Below are 20,280 nucleotides of genomic sequence, written 5' to 3' on the forward strand. Positions count from 1 at the left end.
GGCTAATTTCTCGGCTATGCTTTAATGTATGAAGTCCAAACTTGGTACAGGGATTTGGTATCTGATTGTGATGACACACTAGGAAATTGGCATCATTTGGCCTCTATAGGGGGCGCTGTAATACAGGAAGTGGGCTCATATCTCAGCAACGCTTCATTGTATGAAGTCCAAACTTGATACATGGACATATTAGCTGATTGTGAGGACATGCAAGGAAAGTGGTCTCATTTGGCCTCTAGGGGTGCTGTAATAAAGAAAGTGAGCTCACATCTCAGCAACACTTTGGTGTATGAAGTCCAAACTTGGTAGAGGGACATGGTAGCTGATTGTGAGAATGCACAAGGACATTGGTGTAATTTGGCCTCTTGCTGTGAGTGCTTGCTCATGCCATGGCAATGCCATTCCTGCTATAGCGCACTGCTAGGCCCCCGCATTGCTGCTTGCAGCTATATTTATACATTACCCTAGCTACTTTATATTACCATGCCCTTTACCATGACATACAATGATACAGGCAGTGTTATTTTTATCTTAGGTGAGACACAGAAAGAGTACTGTCTATTTATGTAAATGCCCTGTAACAATACTTACTTTAACCTATTCTGATTAAAGAAAAATAAATACTGTACTACCGGTAATTATGCCAGTTTTTTCTATTGCATTGGAAAAAGGTGGCCTACTCTTGGATTGTAATTTCTGTCTGAACTGTGTTAATCACTAAACAGGCAGAATTGAGTGATGCAGATCTGCCTGGACAAGAGAACCTTTTTGCTGGTGCAGGTCATTCAACCCCCCAGAAGTACAGAGCTGAAGACCCTGAAGTACCTGTACAGATGACCAGCCCTTCACGTTCACACAAATCAGTAGGCAAATGAATTACCATGCATCAGATGGAGCTATGACTATAGGATTACAATGTAAAAATAGTGGACTGCAATAGAACTGCTAAAAAGAAAAGACTACAAATCAAGCAGAGACACTCACTCTCACAGAGCACCTTACCTTACTACAGAGAATCACAGGCTCAGTCCCTGCCTCAGTCATTGCAAGCGCTTAATGCTTAATCACCCCTAAGCACACACTTTACTGTTTTAGACTTGATTTAGATTTAGTGTTATTTAGTATAATTTGTTTGTATTTTAGTACTGTATATTCTTTATCTTCTACTGTCCTTATTGCTCAGTTGTGTTTTTTATATTATATACTTTTATTACTTTTTCTGCTGTTAGTGCATGTTGTGTGTGATGTCTGTATGCTATCTGAGACCTTGAATTTCCCCTTGGGGATCAATAAAGTATCTATCTATATATCTATCTATCTACATATTTTCTCATTTTGTGACCTCATTTATGTTTGAACAAATTCAACAAGTTACATGTTCTCCAAATAAAGCTCCAAGGAGATTTAAAAGATCCTTGATGTTCTATGACTGATAATATTTGAAGCCATGTAGGTTCAAAGATTTATTTATATACTGTCCATCAAAGATACAGAGATGCCGAAAATGTTGTCTTAATTTTATTGAGTTAGAGAGCAGGGTAATGTACAGACTGACTAATGATGTGCAATGTAATACAAAAGGGGAAATTGAAAATAAAGTGATGGTGAGACAGTAGGCCTAATGCTAGTAATATGGAAAAATACAAACAGGTAGCCTACTACTGACATAAGGTGCAGTGTGTGTCCCACAGATAGTGGGAAATATAAGCAGATGTCGAGCACATCGTCCATTTACAGTGGGCCTATGTCCACTGCCTCATTTACTTCTTGGAATCCAATATAAACACCTGATTCAGAAGGATATTCTCGTCTAATGGCCACAACAACACATGATGGTAGTGGTTTCGATGCTCTCTCCCCAAAACTTCACCTTGTAGGGTCCATTCAAGCACAATCCGGTAGGACACCAACCGAGTTTGACTGAGACACACATTGTAGTTCTCCTGTTTATTCGCTTGAAAAATCGCCACGTTTCATGTTGTGTGACCTTACACATTTTTATCAACTACTCGTGCAACTGTATTTAAGTAGGGAAAACATGGATGTTTGTTTACTGCTATCTTCCTCCCTCTTTGGCTACGTCTGAGCCCGCTAGCAAAGCAACATGCTAACACATTCGCGCCGCGCACCAGAGCACTTAAGTGCACGTACCGACACGGGAGAGGTATGACTCAACTCGGGAAAGTTAAGGTAAGAACATATATTACTACTGACATTGGGTGGCGTGTTCCTTTAAGGGTCTGTTTTACAAATTAAGGGCCCCTTAATTTAAATGAATTGGTTTTGGTATGTTTTCAGGGGTAATTTAAGGTAAATTTGAGTACATTCTGTTTGTCACTACTTGCAATGCATTTTCATGCTGCCCAGAAAGCGAGTGCTCTCCAGAGGCCGCTGACACCAGTGGCACCTACAGTACAGTACAGGACACCCCCAGGTTGTGCCCAGTATCTGGACACACTTCGGCACTGCGTAGGTCAACCGGTTTGCATCGCGGGAGACCACCCACTGCGAGCTGTGAATCTCAACCTGCCACTAGGAATGGATGAACTGCAGGGAACAATTTGGCCCCCGGAGCCCGAGAGCTATTGACTGACCACCTGCCTCCTGAATGAACGAGACTTCTGAGTGCTGTGCTACCCCCTTCAGGAGTCGACACCATACAGAGTGCGAGAGCCCCATTCAGTTCAGCTCATCAGCAGACCATCTGGGCAGATTACTATCCTGTTTGCCCAGTAAAAACTATTTTAACACACACATAAATCCATCTTTATTGTAACATGCTGATTCCCTAGTGCAACACCCAACCAAGTCCGTGTAGACACTACATTGACAATAGTGGCAGGTTCATATACACCTGGCTCCACTGAAAACAAATCAGTGCACAGAGAGCCTTCCGTGCACGTAGTCTACAGGTGTCAAACATAAAGCCTGGGGTCCAGATCAGGCCCGCCAGCAGGTTTCACATGGCCCCCCAAATGTTTTGGTTAGGAAGGGAAAAAAAAGACATTCACATCCAGTTGTCTTCAACAATGGGTAATAAGAAACACCTCTATGATATGATAAATGTATTAAACCGCATTACAAACCATCCTCAGAAAGGAATAGGCCAACAAAAACTGACATGGAAGTAGGGAATTTCATGAAAGAACAAGCAGTATCTGACAGCAGTACATGATTTGTACAGTATGACAACCCGTTTGCCCTGTTGGCCCAGTTTGACACCCCTGATGTAGTCTATTACAGATTATGTCTTGTTGTAATAACACGTGTCTGCCACTGTAATAATGAAAGACAATGGAATATCATCCAATGCAATACTGCATGGACAAGAAATGTTATGTTGTCATCATATCTAAAAATTTAGCCCGACTTAAGTGTTGAAACTTTAGTATTTAAGCGTTTCTTCTTGACAATATCTCCTTGTTCCAATAGTAACTAGATGTTATCACATTGAGGCACAAAATATGACTGTTGCTCAGTCCTGCATATTCTCTCTGCAGAAATAAATCCTACTCCATCACCTACTCTTGTAACTCATTCTATGTTACTGTAAGTGAGTGTGTGTGTTTGCTTCTGCATGTGTGCTTCTCTCTGTGTGTGTGTGTGTGTGTGCATTAGTGTGTGTGTGCCAGTTTATGAATGAGTGTGTGTGTGACAATCTTGCCTTTTTTCTCAGTAGAAAATACACTTCAAAATCAATATCTGAATTTCTCAACATCCCCTACTCTGAAACTCTATGTCTACTCTTGGGGGTGCTACACCACAAATGAGTGTATTGGTACTGGTGTTACAACATGACCCTTCCTTTCTGATAGCCTCTCAGCAGCTTAGGTGCTATCTCCTCATGCTCATTACATCCATTTGTTTGCTGAGATTCCAGGGAGTTTGACACCAGTGATTGACTTTGAGTCATTTCAACAGCACCCATCTTATCTTGTCCAGTGGACATGGCTGGGCATTGTTGAGCAGGTTGTTTGTTTCTCCAAGGTCTGCATACTGTAGTAGCCTAACAACTATATTATTTCACACATATGTGTGGCCCCTCTGCCGGAGATAATGTTCTATTTTGCCCATGGGTTATGGGGCATGTAGGCCCTATAGCATAATAATAAATAAAAATAGGCCTTATCTGTATCTTATCTTATCTGTATAATCAAAGGTCAAAAGTACAAATATAATTTTACAATTGGCTTTCTAATTGTGAATCTGTAACACCTTTGAAGCACTAGGCCTGCCGTGCAAAATATTTGAGCCATGTTTAGCATTTGATTGGCAATACGAAATATGTTGTATTTTATCTATTCAAACAAATCCATTGTAGTGAATTATGAGATATGTTGCAGGTTGTAGGCTACAACGGCTGGCCTAATTCTTCGTTCAGACAGAATGCAAATCTTCCAGGGAGGTGATATTGATCAGTTATTCCACACTCCAACAGTATGTGACTTGAATGTTTTCATTTAAATAATTAAACCTGTGTGGATTTAGCTGTGTCTTGATGAGTTGGGTTAGGTTGTGTTAAGTTGTGTAAAGTTGTGGTTTCTAGAAAATAATAAATACAGAATATAAACCGCCTCATATTCTAACTGATCCAACCCAGTATCGCAAGGATTCATTGTACTGTCACGTTTTGCTAATCTATTATTCGTACTGGGGTTGGAGGAGCTGGTAGAGGGACAGTTGGTAGCTTAAGTGTTCTTAACTGTCTTCTGTTCGCTAACTACGTTGTTGGTGCTTCGTTTTATGTGTAAGGGACCCTGAGCAAGCTACTGACATCTGACGAGGTTTGGTGCTGTTTTGAACAATAGCCTATTACTGGTTAAAAAAAATACTATTTGGGAAGCGTTTCGCTCATGGCCCTTAGCTAATCCACTGTTTGCAATGTGGGGCTATAGCGTATACTGGAGCAAGCTAAGCTCTGTAGTGGTTGATCAACGAAAAATACTGTCTCCATGGCTTTATTTGATGTGTTTTAATGCAGAAAAAGACTAGAGATGCACCGATTGCAATTTTCTGGGCCGATACCGATTTCCGATTTTTCATACAGTTTGACCTGCCGATACCGATTTTAGCCGATTCCGATTTCATTTCTTCTAACCACTTAACAGCACAGACAAAGAGTTATTTTCCATCTTTTCTTAAAAGAACATGTTAACATAGAAATTTAATGAACTTATCAATAATGGAATGGCTGTTAAAAAAAATGGAACAAGTGACAGTTTCTTCTTCAAGTCTAACTTCAGCTGCAGTATCAAACTATAATGCTTCACAGTGTGGGACATTCATTTCACACACTACTAAATGCACTGTGTTATGGAACACCCACCCAACAATTTTCATGATACATTTGAACATGCTGCCATGGAACATATACAGTATGCATTGATGCATTTATGGGAGGGTGAGGGAAAAGTGGGAGTATCACGCAATCACTCGACATAACATGAAACTTTGATTGAAGCATCATCAGTGTCTCTACACATGAACTCGAGCATTGAGAACATTGTTTGTGTACACATAGTTTACTAAAAAGAAAGATTTTGGACAACTCACTCCTTGCAAGATGGCAGCGAGCATAAAAAACAAGTGAGTTGTTCAAAACCTTTCATTTAGTAAACTCTCTGTACACCAACAATGTTCTCAATGCTCAAGTTCATGTGTAGAGACACTGATGATACTTTGATCAAAGTTTCATGTTGTGTCGAGCCTTCTTAGTGTTTGAAAGATAGCGATTTTGACGCGATTGTATCAAAAAAGTAGTGGCCCTATAGGATTCCCATTCAAAAGGAAAACGACAACGCATACAAGCTTAAAAGTGGCGCTTTGGACGTACTTATGCATTTATATGAAAGTTTGACTTGGGTACATTCACAAAACCCCATATGATGCATTTTGGCGAGAGTTACAGATGAAACGTGTGACTGTTTGCTGATAAGATGCAGCTTGCTTGTTATGGGCGTGATGCAGAGAAACTTCTCTGTATGACGAAACGCCGGTTGCTAGTGATTGGTTCAAAGCGGTTCAAAGGAACTCCAATGATTTTAAACCTCAAACTGTGCCCTCCCACCCGTAAATAAATGTTTGCCTATGGATCTAGGCCAGACTCTTGCGAAGTCAGAGAGTCTGGTTTTCAGGCTACTGGACTGCATGGACGTTGAAAGAATAACGATTGATGGGTGTTCCCTTTTGTAGATGGGTGGAAACGGCAGGGCAAGAGCAGGTAGCCTAGTAAACAACCAAACAAATCCCTCCACTATTTTGAAATTACCGAGGGAAAGTCACATCTATAAATTAGTTTGCAAGTTGGGCGGTCCTTTCAATCATGAAGTTGTCCCTGTATGATTCTAGCGACACATCATACAAACACGGAATGTAGACACTGCTATGGTTAATTTTTCGTCTGCCATGTTTCTGTAAGTTGCTTTGGTTTTGTTTTAAGGGCCTGTCACATTACACGTGGCATGCGCTATGAAATGCATTATAGTCAATGGCTTGCGCGCGCAAGAACTGGTCGGCCGCTGCACTCAGCGCAGCGCAAGCGGCATTTTGCTGCTTTGCTGCTCTTGCGCTGCCGCGGTCAAAGTTCAATCAGGTTGAACTTTGACCGCAGCGTGCTGTAAGCCGTTGGTATTTTGCGCTGAGCCCAGCGGCAAGCACAACAAAAATCTTTGGGACGTTACCTCAACCAAGAGCAACCTAGCGGCGAGCGCAGCGCATACCGTGTACAATGTGATAGCCCCATGGCTGCAGCCACAGCTCTCGTCGCACTACACCCAGAATCCTATGCGGGATTCGCTTCTCATAGAAATTAATAGGGATACTGCGTCGCGGAGTTCGCATCGCATGCTAGTGGATCACCAGTGTTACGGCTCCCGCACACAGTTGCGTGCGTTGCAGTGCTGGAGATGCATGCCGTTCACTTTACATGGGCTTACGGAATGCAACTGTGTGTATGAGCAACTGTATGAGCCGTTAGCCTCGTTCTGGCCGCCGGGTGAATAAGGTGAAATTCAGTTACACTTTAAAGAGACAACGTCCCTTTTTGGGAGGAGCAGGGATTTTGTTACCCTGGAAATCCAGAGTTCTCGTGAAAGCAATGGAATTGTCTCTGCAAGACATTGGCAATGAGCAATGATGCACGTTACTTTTACCCCTTGCATCCCGTGAAACCAATCAAATCGACGCATCTGCCAGAGGCGAGCTAAACTGATGATGACAGCGCTGCAGATTGTAGTGTTATCCAATAGACCTCTGAAGTTCGCCTACAAAAAAGAACCAAAACTGCCATCTTTGCCCATATAAGGAGTTCCGGTTGTTAATTGAAGCTAACTACCTATGGCAAGCTTTTTTGTAGGCGAACTTCAGAGGTCTATTGCGTCGAAGTCCGGAATCATTCAGTAAACATTGGTCTAGTGTTATCCAATTTGCGTGCAGTGAGATTTTCAAATGCATGCTTGGTGGGGTTCACCCTTTATTACGACATCCCGTTATTACGGCAACCCTCTATTACGACATACCGTTATTACGACATGCCTCTACTTAGACATGCCCGATTTTAGTACCGCTATTCCGACATTACCAATCCTCATTTTCAATTTATCTCTGCAGTTCCTGTATCCTATCAAATTCCAACATCCTAGATGCATGGATGAGCTCATGTCATCTGCACCTGCAGCTACATCAACAATCCACCCGCCATCCACTCCAAACAATGTTTTACCCAATAATTGATATAGGCACACATTTCAGTCAAAACCTTAGGCGATTTTGAACTGGCCATGTAAATAAATGTTCCACATTATGTAAAACACAGTTGTGCTCTCCTCATTTTATTCTCTAAGCTCTCAGGGGAAAACGGTCGGAAACTCTGTGCATCAAGCAAACTCTGTGTGTGCAGGCCACCTATATTAATTAATTAATAGCCGTCAATCAATTGCGCAAAGACGGGCGGAATTCTTACGCTCCAGTAGCCTAAACCACTTCAGTGAACGTTCAAATAACCCCCAGAGTTCAGTGTCCATCAGGGTGTTCAAACTGGATGTGCGATAGCCTATATTCAAGTTGCTTATATTGCATTTTAGAGGACAATGATAAAGCAATGTGCAACGCATTTTGGCTTGCCAGCAGGTTGGATAAACTCAATTTACTACACAATAATGTAGGCTAGGCCTTTATTTTTTTATATGTCATGCGTGCAGTTGCTGAATTGCACATAACATGCATGTGTAAAATATGTAACATGTCTGCATATTTATTTAGTCTTCTTTCTCTCGACTTCAGGCTAGCGCAGGCATAATCATGGCCTTATAATTGTGCAAAGACAGGCGGGATATCCGACGCTCCTTTTACAGTAAACCACTTCACAACGAACGTTCAAATCAGGGATGGATTACTGCACAGGCCTACCGGGCCCAGGGGCCCAAGGGGTCAGGGGGCCCTGAAGCCCAAGCCTTTGCATGGAATCATTGCCTCAATATCAACAAATCAGGATGTAGGCTATGAATCTGATTGAATTTAGTATTGGCCATCCCCAAAATGCACCAGAATACAGGAAATCACATCAAACAAATTTAAAAAATTCTGGGGGAGGACCCCCAAACCCCCCCTCCCACATACACGACAATTAGTGGGGGGGGGCCCTTAATACATCTGGGCCCAGGGGCCTGAAAGTTTATAATCCGCCCATGGTTCAAATAACCCCCAGAGTTCAGTGTCCATCAGTCCCAACATTTAGAAACATAATCGAAAAGTCCAAGCGTGAATTGGGTGTTTTGATTTTGAGAGAGACTTAGGAAGTTCCGGGGAGTCTCCCACATATATTGATAAGCGGCTCCCTGGCGCCCATAAATTAGATAAAATCTCGGAATCTTGGTGAGCGATCAAGAGCGAGCATTGAGACATGAGTGCATCTGAGTGTAGCGCACCACGGCGGGAGAAAGTAAAGCTTTCAGATATAACCTCCGGATTATATGCGGAGGTTTGTCAAACGGAGGTCCTACCCTTGGATGATTCAGATATGATACTAACCTGCGGACCTAATACTGACCTTATAACGGACGTATGTGTGAACGACATACACGCACATTACAGAATCTCCGTGTGGTTTGTCAGTGAGGGTGGGGGCTTGTAGAGTTCACAAGATGCGAGATATGGCCGCCAGAATATATGCGGCCGCTGCCTGTCACAGCTGCTTTTTGTTTACAAAATGTAGCCTATGCATTATGTAGGCTAAAGAAGATAATCTATTGTGCATAGGCTAATACTTGAAAGTAGGCTTGTCATGTAAGTGTGCACTTGAAATTGACCCTAACCTACAGTATTTGTATGTGTGCTTCAAATAAACACATTTATCTGTTTTCAACATTATGTACCAGAATTGGCTATAGAACCCCCAAATCTGGTTTAGCGTTGGAGAGAGAGCATGCACAAACTTTATGGTAGGCTACCAGCCAATTCAGTAGGCTAACTCAAGACTTCAAGATCATACAACGTTTTTAAGCAACAAACAAAATACTAACATTAATAACAGTGAAGTTGTTCATTTTTCATGGTTTATTTTTCCAAAAGCATCCTCTCCCCATGTGTCGCATTTACATAAGGAGCTTGGAACAAAGTTGGGTTTTCTTCGTTTTCATTTTCTCTAGGCATATATGCTCAGCAAATATCAGCGAGCTCAGCAGGTCATGAAGGCTATCAATGAACAGAAAACCGAGTTGGCTAACAATTTATTAAATACTCCTGTTATTGTCGTCCAGCGGCGTCGCTGTAGGCTACTACCTTTTCAGCGCCTTCTGCTTATGATGATTCAGTCTTCTGAATTAGTTTGTCCTTGTCATGCAGTTGTAGGCTAGCGTGTCTCTAGCGTTCCCTTCAGGTGTTCTATCAAAATGTTGTATGCCCTCATGGACAGTAGCTCCGTGATGTCTGCATCTTTCAGGTCGGGAGATTTTCTGGCACTATGCCCTCCATCATAACACTGGCATTTTAAGTCAGATCTAACCACATGGGCCGCGAAAAAAACGTCATAACCACGCCCTCTCACTAGGTGTGAATTTTAGCCGCATGTTCTACTCCTCGTTCAGACACAGCACATTTACATAATGTCCGGAGGAAATACTAGGGGGAGTAGTATAAACACCGGGTGAATTCGGACTTCCACATGACCGGTTATATCGTTCAGATATCCACGGCCCCACCGTTTAACATCGGCAGAACCTCGGTCTTACATGTATGTCTGAAAGCTTAGAGAGAGAGGAGTGCGTGTGTGCCTGGCGCATCCAAGAGAGAGCATCCTGATTGGCCTGTTTAGCTAAATCAACCAATCAGTTTTCAGTGTATGGCCGGGCTTTAATTTATCTCTTTTTCTCGGGCAATTAATCAGTTCAGTGTATGAATAAGAGCGTCATAGCAGAGTCAGTGCCTCAAAAAAAAGGAAATGTAGGCTACCCTTGTCTCATTAAGAGTAAAAAAATAATGATAGGCCTAGTCTTGCACGCTGCCCTGTTTGTAACAGTGACTTTAGCATTGCCCATGCCAGGTGAAATGATTGCAAAAGACATGTTTAGGTGAGTTTAAGTGCCAATTAATGTGCATATTATTCAGGCCTATAGCCTAGATGGCTAGTTGCCAAGGCTCAATGTAGCCTTTTATTTATTTTTTGTCATGAATCGTCTGAGCTGTGATCTGCAATCGTGTGTTGGGACGATTACTGTAGGCCTAGGCTATACTGCCCATATTGGAATAAAAAATAAAGGCCCACCCTAGGCCTGCGCCGCAAAAGTCGACTCCGTTGAAAATCCTGGCTCGCCACTGTTAATGACCTCGTGTAGGAATGGCAGGACGTTTGAAAAAAAAGGTCAAGTGTCGCTACTCGGAAAAAAAAAATAAAAAAAAAAATGTTGCAGTAGTGGGGCGGCTTGAAAAATTAGTGTTAATGCTGCCACCGACAACACCAGGCGCCAATAGCGGCATGTCGGAATAGCAGCATGTAACCATGCTTGGTGCCGCCCCTCGCATTACATTGTTCGTGGCCAGACCCTTAACCTTTCTAGATTACCAGGGTCTGGTTCTCTTTCAAACTTTCGCTCGGTATCTCACTATGGGAGACGCCCTCTGGCGTGACCGACCACGGAAGCACCAATTACACCACGTCCGTCGCAGACAGACCAATCACAGCTGTGATACGGAGGGCCGCCCTCCATATATATACTACAGTATCAGCAGCTACTCGTCATTCTCGCACTCTTCCCCGTGAAGACTATTTGCACCGAACTCTCTGCTCTTCGTTCGTAGACTACCGTCAAGGCTTGTCGCTGAACGCAGGGATTTCCACAGTTAAATCTGTTCTTTTTATGCTAACGCGTCAAGGCGAGCTATCGCGTCAAGCGCTTACTCCGCATCAAGCGAACTCTTTATCGCGTCAAGCGAACATATTTCTGAAAGTTAACGCGTCAAGGCGAACTTTGATATTAACATGTCGCGAGCTATGGCTAGCACTAGCTCTGCTACTAACCCTCCGGAGGCCCGCGCGGGTTCCCCAGCTCCTCGCTCCTGCCCCTCCAATTGTGGATTTAAGCTTTCCGGAAAGGACCCACACCCCATGTGCATCGCTTGCATGGGGGTGAAGCATGCCCAGCAGTCCTTAGCCGACCCGGACGTCTGTTCCCACTAGGGCATGCAGCAGCGGATCCTGGAGAGACGCCTTCGAGTAGCGTCTACGTCGAGGGATGACCCGTGCCTCTCTACTACCTTACCGAGCGAGTCGAGGCCCGACGCCCCCGCCTTACAGGGCGGCTCCTGGGGCGACTTCATGGATGTTGACTGTCCCCTGCCCCCGTTGTTCGACGACCAACTATTGGACGAAGGCCAGGGTGGCGAGGAGGAGGACGAAGACGATGAGACGCTCGCGCGTCTTCTCTGTAAGAACGACTCAGGCTAGCAGACCAGCTAGCGCTGCTAGCGGCGGCCCGAACAGGTGGACTTCAGTCTCATTGAGGTCTGCAGGAGAGCCGCAGCTAAGCTGAAAATCGACTGGCCCGCCCGCCAGAAGCGGCGTGGGTGCAGCGACAGACATTTTCGACGGAAAACGCCTACCCTCCCGAGCCCCGCCAGCGAAACAACTCCTTCCCGCAGTTCCGGCATGCATAGCCGAGATGAAGCGTTTCTGGGACAAACCCTTTTCCCATCGGGTGCCTGTCAAAGGTTTCTCAGCAGTGGATGTCCAGGGGATGGACAAGCTTGGGCTCTCTGCCCCACCGGCAGTCGAGGTGTCAGTCGCTCATCATTTGCACCCTAGCCAGAGAACCTCCCTCTCCGTGGGTAACCTGACACTGCCAGGGAAAATGGACCGCTTCACGGCGTCCATTTATCAGAAAATCTACAAGTCGTCTGGCCTCGCGGTTAGAGCCCTCAACGCTACCACTCTTCTAACAGCCTACCAAGCCGAGCTGCTGGACGAGATGGGGTCCCAGCTGGACTCCGGAAACCCGAATCCAGCCCTTTGGGAGGAGATATGCTATATAACAGATTTGAATCTCCGCACCTCACGCGGCGCGATCCAAAGCTGCGGCCGCACCATAGGACTGGCCGTCGTGGGTGAGAGGTCATTGTGGCTGAATCTATCAAGCCTAAACGACAAAGAAAAGGTGGATCTCCTCGATGCCGAGGTTGACCCGAAGGTGCTTTTCGGCCCAGCAATCGCTGCAATGCGCACGAAGTGCGACCTGCAGAAGGAGAACGAGGCGTTCGATGTATGTCTGCCTCGCGCCCCGACACCATCCCCGCAGCAGCCGAGGGGATTCCAGCAGCCAGTCAGGCCACCCAGACCCCAACAGGCTGAGCAGACCGCGAACACCCAGCCTAGGGCGTCAGGCCCGAGGTCCTGGGCGAGGAACACCTTCTCCGCGGCCGCCGCCAGGCACCGGCCTGGTAACCCTCAGGGGAACAAGAAGAGGCGGGATACTTGGGTGTCTCTCGCCAACGGATGAACAGCCAGCTCCTAGGGCTACCTGGCTTGTTCCCCCCCGCCAGCAGCGCTTCGCCCCCTCCGCAAAAGAGGAGGCGTCTGCAAGCACCAGAAACGCCAGCTCATTGTGCTACGGCCAGCCCGGCTTCCCTGGTGTACGAAGAGAGCGTAATCAAGTGCAGTCACCCCTCGCAGTCACTCACGGAGTCTCACTGCAGGGTAATAAAAAAGTCAATAAAGTGTTTACAATGTGTCATGACCAGTTCAATTTCCCCAACTCACAGTCAGTTTTCACAAGCACTCCCGCACACACTTTTTCCCCAGCCCCTCTCGGAGCTCCGCTGGAGAGGAGAAAAGTGCGACCGGTGGTGCCAGATAACCTCTGGTCGCCACCAACATTTATTAAACTTATGAAAATTTCGCCCTCGCCCAGGCCCTCAGCCTCTGGCGCGGGGAAATTCACACAAAGTTTTTCACCTCCTTCTGGCACTGTGGCCCGTGTTACTCTCCAGAGGGTCTTCAACACAACGAATAAACCACATCGGCCCCCTTGCCCCCCAAATAGAAGCCTGGCGTGCGTGTTCTTCTAGAGAAGGGAGCTATACAAAAAGTCCCCAAGGGAGAAATGGAGAAGGGTCATTACTCCCGTTACTTCCTGGTTCCGAAACGGGACGGGGGGCTTCGCCCCATCCTCGATTTGCGTGTTCTGAACGGTCATTTAAGAAAATTCACCTTCAGAATGCTCACTCACAAAACAGTTCAGCTCTATCCGGCCAGGGGACTGGTTCACTACGGTAGACCTGAAGGACGCATATTTCCACATAGGCATGCTACCTGCACACCGGAAATATCTGAGGTTCGCATATCAGGGCACAGCTTACGAATACCTGAGAGTCCCTTTCGGGTATGCGCTCGCGCCCAGAATTTTCACCAAATGCATCGAGGCTGCTCTCGGCTCGTCTCGTCTCCCATCTCAGAAATTTGGGCTTCAACATCAATCTCACAAAGAGTTGTTTGACACCCTGCCAGAGGATAGAATATCTGGGGGTCCAGATAAATTCTATCTCCTAGAAGGTGTCGATCACTGCACAATGCCTCGCAGCCCTACACTGGTGGCTGGACCCTGCGATCTTCCTCACGGGAGCCCCCCTAGGTATGGTTTCTCTGAGGAAGGTAATAACAACAGACGCGTTCCTGACAGGCTGGGGAGCGCAGAACAGTAAACGGCATCTGGCCTCTGCACCTCCGCAGCCACCACATAAACGCCCTGGAGCTGTTAGCGGTGATTTTGGCGTTGAAACACTTCCTCCCCTTCATCCACAACTGTCATGTTCTAATCAGGTCGGAGAACACGACCGTGGTAGCTTACATCAACAGACAGGGTGGGACGCGCTCTCTCCAGCTTCACAGGTTAGCGCGCGGACTTGTATTGTGGTGCAGCACGCATCTCGCCTCGAAACGCGCCACACACATTCCGGGGGGCAGATCTCCTCTCCAGAGGGAATCCCCTCTACGGAGAGTGGAGGCTTCTCAGGTGGTCGAGGTGATTTGGGAGAGGTTCGGCAAAGCTGCCGCACTGTCCCCTCTACTTCTCTCTAACAGACACAGATGCTCCCTTGGGTGGGGAGGCTCTGGCTCACCTGTGGCCAAACGTGCTGCTTTACGCGTTTCCACCGATGAGTCTCTTCTCACCCACGCTCGCCAGGGTAAGAGAGCACGGCCTGTCACTGCTTCTCATAGCCCCCCTTTGGCCAGGGAGGATGTGGCTATCAGAGATAACGCAACTCCTCTACGGAGAGCCATGGCAGCTTCCTCTGCGCCGGGACCTTCTCTCCCAAGCGCGAGGTCAAATATTTCATCCCCAGCCCGACCAGCTAGCTCTTTGGGTCTGGCCCCTGAGCGGTTCATCTTGAATGCGGTTGGTCTCCCCGAGAATGTGATCGCCACCATTTGAACTGATGGACGGAATCGAGTTGAAGCTTCTTACGCTCAAGACTGTCCTCTTACTGGCGCTTGTGTCAGCTAAGCGAGTGAGTGAATTACGGGCCCTGTCAGTGCATCCCTCTTGCTTGCAATTAAGCCCTTCATTAAAAAGTGGCTTTACAGCCCAACCCCTTTAGTAAAGGTCGTTGAATCATCTTATAGGTGTAATTCTTTTGACCTGGGAGCGTTTCACCGCCCCCTTCTCTTCAGAAGAGGGGCGAGGCTCCATTGCCTGTGCCCTGTCCATGCCACCTTACGCATTTCGTGGACAGGACAAAGATGATTAGGAAAAGTAATCAGCTGTTAGGTGTCATGGGCTACTTCACATCAGGGGCTCCCCATTTCATCCTAGCGTTTGTCTCACTGGATGGTGGAGGCTATTGGTTTGGCTTACGAGGACGAAGTCCTGGGCGTTGTTCAGAGGAATGTCAGTCCGTGATATTTGCGCTGCAGCTTGCTGGGAAAATCCCCATACGTTTATGAGATTTTATAGACTGGATGTTACTGCGCCCTCACTGGCTCACGCAGTCCTCAGTGTTGGTGCCCGTTTGGTCCGACTTGGACACCAAACTCAAATAGTGTTCAATGTGTGTTATAAGTTGGCATGTCATGTCTGTTGCGAACTCGAGCATGCAATCCGGGAGTTGGCTATATCTCCCATAGTGAGATACCGAGCGAATGTTTAAAAGAGAACGTTAGGTTATTTACATAACCCCGGTTCTCTGATAACAGAGTGAGGTATCTCGCCACACTTCCCTTCTTGCATTCACGCACGGGGAAGAGCGTATGCTATGAATGACGAGTAGCTGCTGATACTGTAGTATATATATGGAGGGCGCCCTCCGTATCACAGCTGTGATTGGTCTGTCTGTGACAGACGTGATGTAATTGGTGCTTCCGTGGTCGGTCACGCCAGAGGGCGTCTCCCATAGTGAGATACCTCACTCTGTTATCAGAGAACCGGGGTTATGTAGATAACCTAACGATTTTCCAGGCTAGGATTTTGTAGGCCTACAGCCATAACTAATTTATTCTTTAAAGTTCAGCTGGCTCTTGAACACAAGGAATTCCATTACTTATAATTCCTTTTATGAGTAGCCTACATGACAATAAACATTTTGAACTGAAATGCAAACAAAACACATGGCATGACACAATGAAATGTAGAAAAATAAAACAGTCTTTTCCTAATTAGTCTATGCCAGGTCACTCCGTCCTAACTCCTGAAAACTGAAGCAATTTGTGCTGTGAGGATATAGTCACGTTGAGTTGAGCTGATGAAGTAGCCTGACGAACCAGACCCACATTTAAATGTAGGTCTGGGCACTCACCTTTAATAATAATCCATAGTCTTTCAAATTCCCTCTGCAAGCAATAGGACAGCGCTAAGAGTCCCATGCATTTCTTACCAGCGGAGCTAGTTGGCTAGTTCAAACTTTGACACGCGGTCTTAAATTTGCGGAACGCAGACGCGGGAGCGTACCATAGGCTTAAGACCGTGCGTCAAAGTGACGCGTAGACTGCGCATGTGTGAAACGGAACTGCAGTAAACACTCCCCTCCAGTAGGTGGACCACATAGAAGAACAACACTTAAACCTAGAAACAAACCTAGACAGAAGAAGACTTGTTTGGTTACCATAACGACGATGGAGCAGAGAGAGCGCCTGTCCTCAGCTTGCCTGGCTTTGAGTTACGTGAGACACCACGACATGGAGTCAACATCGACCGATTAAAGCCACAATCCACAGATACATTCTTTAACATTATATTTAACGGTCACTTTACCATCTATGGTGTAGAACCCAAAGTATTTCAAGACACCACATTTTAGATGAGTTGGAGATGTAATTATTTGTCTGCTGGCCGTTCTGTGCGTCACCTTTGATTGTCGAAACAGGGTGGCTGCATGGGCCCATTGTGGCTACTGGCTATTATATTGGCTTGATTTGGTCATGAGCCCTGGATCATATAGCACTGAATGAGATGGCAAACAATAAAATAAAACTAATCATAGACTGTAGAAATGCGCTACACAGCACTAAAAACCGAATAGTTTATTTATAGTTCGACTACGGATATTTCATGTCATGTTCGAATAAAAAGTGACAGCCCTACTCCCTGCATAGAGAGCTGACATGATTTCGGATTAAATGCATCTTTTAAAAATGAGCGTAGCCTAGCACCTATTACTGAACAATGCTGAAATCAAATCGCGAAACCCGGAGCCATATAAAGGTATCTATCTACAACGCTCAGGCGAAACCCAGTAACACTTGCTGATCGAGATGCATTCTGCATGCCTGTTCCGTATATAATGCGTTATCAATAGTGATTATAATAATAAAGGGAATGTAGCCTACCTCTCCCAGGTGCAATCATTATCACCTAGCCTACTCCTGAACAATGCTGAACTCAAATCTCGAAACTCGCCTGTCAATACCGGATAATGCATTATCATAATAATAATTGAAGGAATAACCGGCTACCTCTCGCTCTAAATACACCCATTATCACAGTGAGACATTATACATTATGAACACAAATAATTACTTCAAAACTTTTTATTGAACGTCATATTTACAGGTTTTTGATTCATACTTTTTGGTATGAGGCAGGTGTGAAGACTCAATACAAATTTAATTGAGAACATCTGTACGCACAACTCTTTCTTACCATGCTGTGTTTAGAAAAATGTCTTTACTTTGTATTGCACCAATATTGCTGCCCTCGCAGCACCGAGTCACTTAGCTATAGGCTAGCTAAGTAGCCTAATAAGCAAGTAGGCTTAGCTGGTCTCTCAGCTATACCAACAGGTGTGCTGTGTGTTCTGGTGGATGATAAATGGAGCGATGCGATGGGCCAGCTTATCAAACTTCCCTGCAGACAGGCGAAAGTACTCGTGGTGCTTTTTCCTTCATCAGCTCTTCCTTCGTTCAGTACTCGCACATCCCACGTTCTTCTTTTCTTCAGTCGTTTCAGGCTTCTTTGGTGGTTGTGTACTACTTTCATGCTCGACATACCGCCCCCATTTAGCAGGGCAGAGTATCACAGTTAATCCGTAGTGCGCAGGCGCTAACCTTAACGATTTAACGCGCATTCAGGACAGCAGAAGTTGGAGTATGCTTCACGTCCACGGCAAAAATGACGCACGTCTTGGACACGCGCAAATGTGACGCACGACCATACCAGAGCCTTTAAATTTCGGTCGACCAGTGCCGCGTGCGCGGAACGCAGACGCGGGAGCGTACCATAGGCTTTAAGGGTACGTTCAGACTAAGCGTCTTTTTCTCAGCTGCCGGCGTCCGTTTTACATTATAACCCTATGGAGTAGACCGTGTTTTCAAAAAAGTCGTCGGCTTCTTTTAAAACGCGACTGCAACCGCTCTTTTTCTGCAGCTCAGAAGTTGAGAAATGTTCAACTTCTAGCGGAAAACGCATTCATACGATCATGCTTTCTTTTTACAGATGACCAATCACAAGCAGATTACCAAGACCTGTGGTTTTCCCATGACAACCAAGTAAAAATGGAGAAGGTGACAGAACACCGGTCGAGACTTCGTTTTAGTGTCTGAGCATAGGGAATTGTTTGACATGACTTCACAACTTTACCATAACATACCAAAAGCAATAGCCAACGTGAGTTTTCTCTTCCCCAACATTTGGTACCCACACGTAACGTTAGTCACTTTGTCTATCGCAAAAAGACGCTTCCAGCTGCTTTTTGGAACAAGAACGCTGGCAGTTTTTTTTTTCAACTGAAAAAGCGGTCTGCATAACTTCTTTTGTCAGAAAAAGACGCTAAGTCTGAACGTATACCCTAAATATAAAGCTTAACTCGTGTCACACTGTTCGCCAACACAGCAACATCCATCTTATTTGTTTTCAAGTAGCAGGCAAGCCAAACCGTTGCAACTCTGCCATCAATCATTATGTTAAGCCAGGGTTGCCAACTCTCACGCATCTGGCGTGACACTCACGCTTACAGCACCAATCTCACGCTCTCACGCACACGCAAGAAATGTCACGCCAAATCAATTCTTATTTTTATTTTTTTGCAATCCGTTCATTTTTTGTTGATGACTAGATTATAGACCACAGCATTGTTTAAATAACAGGAGAGTTTAAGACATACATATATGTCTTTACACCAACAGCAGGTATTAGGCTAGGTCTAATATCTGCCTACAACGTTTACAGCGCAGTTTTCTGTTGATTCACTGACTATTTTAATCGCGACACCTTCACAGAACACGTTGCTATTTAGACCTATGAGGCAGACGGACGCGAAGTGTGGCCGCCCATTCTTCTCTGTTGAACTACTCACAAAGTAGGCTAGCCTAGTCATCACACAGATATCACATTAAATATTTTTTTCTCGTCTTTTATACGGTGCTACAGCCGCTATTTGCTGTGATAAACGGTTCGCGAGAAAATTAACTTTCAAGAAATAATCATATTACTCTACAACTCTGTGCTAATCTCAATTGAGATCACCCCCTAGAAGTGCTGAGCTACTACCTTTTTCAGGTGGGCAGGGCGGCCCTTTTCATGTCGTGCTCAGGGGCGCAGAGGCTCATAATCCTCCCATGCCACAGGGTAAAAACACTGGTTGTTTTCAAGTGCAATCAATAAATTAATTGTACATTTTGAAGAAACTTTTCCATTCTATTAGTTTTTTTTTACATAGGCCTAAATCAGGGATTATACATAACAAAAGAATCAGGGGACAGACATTTTTTAAATTAGGTTTAGGGAAAAATTTAACGCACACGCACTATGACTTCACAAAATCTCACTCCAGCCAAACACCCAAAGTTGGCAACCCTGGTTAAGCCAGCCTAACGACTCTATACACGATTTGATTGGCCTGATAGAAGTTTAATTTTTCGAGCTCACAAGCCAACGGAGAGTTGCTAGACTAGCCCTGGCAGCAAATGTAATTTCTAGATTTCTAGGCTACTGATGAAGTCGTAGGCCGAATAAAGCCAACAAACTAACACTCCATCTGCACCTCCTTGTGTTTATCAAGCATTGGCGCCCCTTATAGGTAATATTTGGAATTGTAGCCTAAGCTTCAGGCTTCTAATTGTCACAACTGACTTGACACCTTTATCCTCTCATTTCAGATAACGTTCATAGTGCATAGGACAACCATTAGGCTAACTAATTTGAAGTCCCCTCCCCTTTCACCGCTATGACAGCTTGGTGCCCTTAGCCTACAGCATATAGCCTATGGTGTCCAAGCACAGTGAAAGTCGAGTTGTCCTCCTTTATCCGACATATCTGCTGCAGTCAAAAGACACAATCATTCGAGGAGTTGATACAGAAGAGG

General features: G+C 45.4%; 1 pseudogene; it reads left to right on the plus strand.

Annotated features, from left to right (window-relative positions):
* The first annotated feature begins 12,982 nt into the window (after nt 1–12,982).
* Nucleotides 12,983–14,877, plus strand: LOC125310387 (annotated as a pseudogene).
* Nucleotides 14,878–20,280: the final 5,403 nt, after the last annotated feature.

This window comes from Alosa alosa, chromosome 2 (assembly GCF_017589495.1).
Source record: "Alosa alosa isolate M-15738 ecotype Scorff River chromosome 2, AALO_Geno_1.1, whole genome shotgun sequence".
Lineage (NCBI taxonomy): Eukaryota > Metazoa > Chordata > Actinopteri > Clupeiformes > Clupeidae > Alosa > Alosa alosa.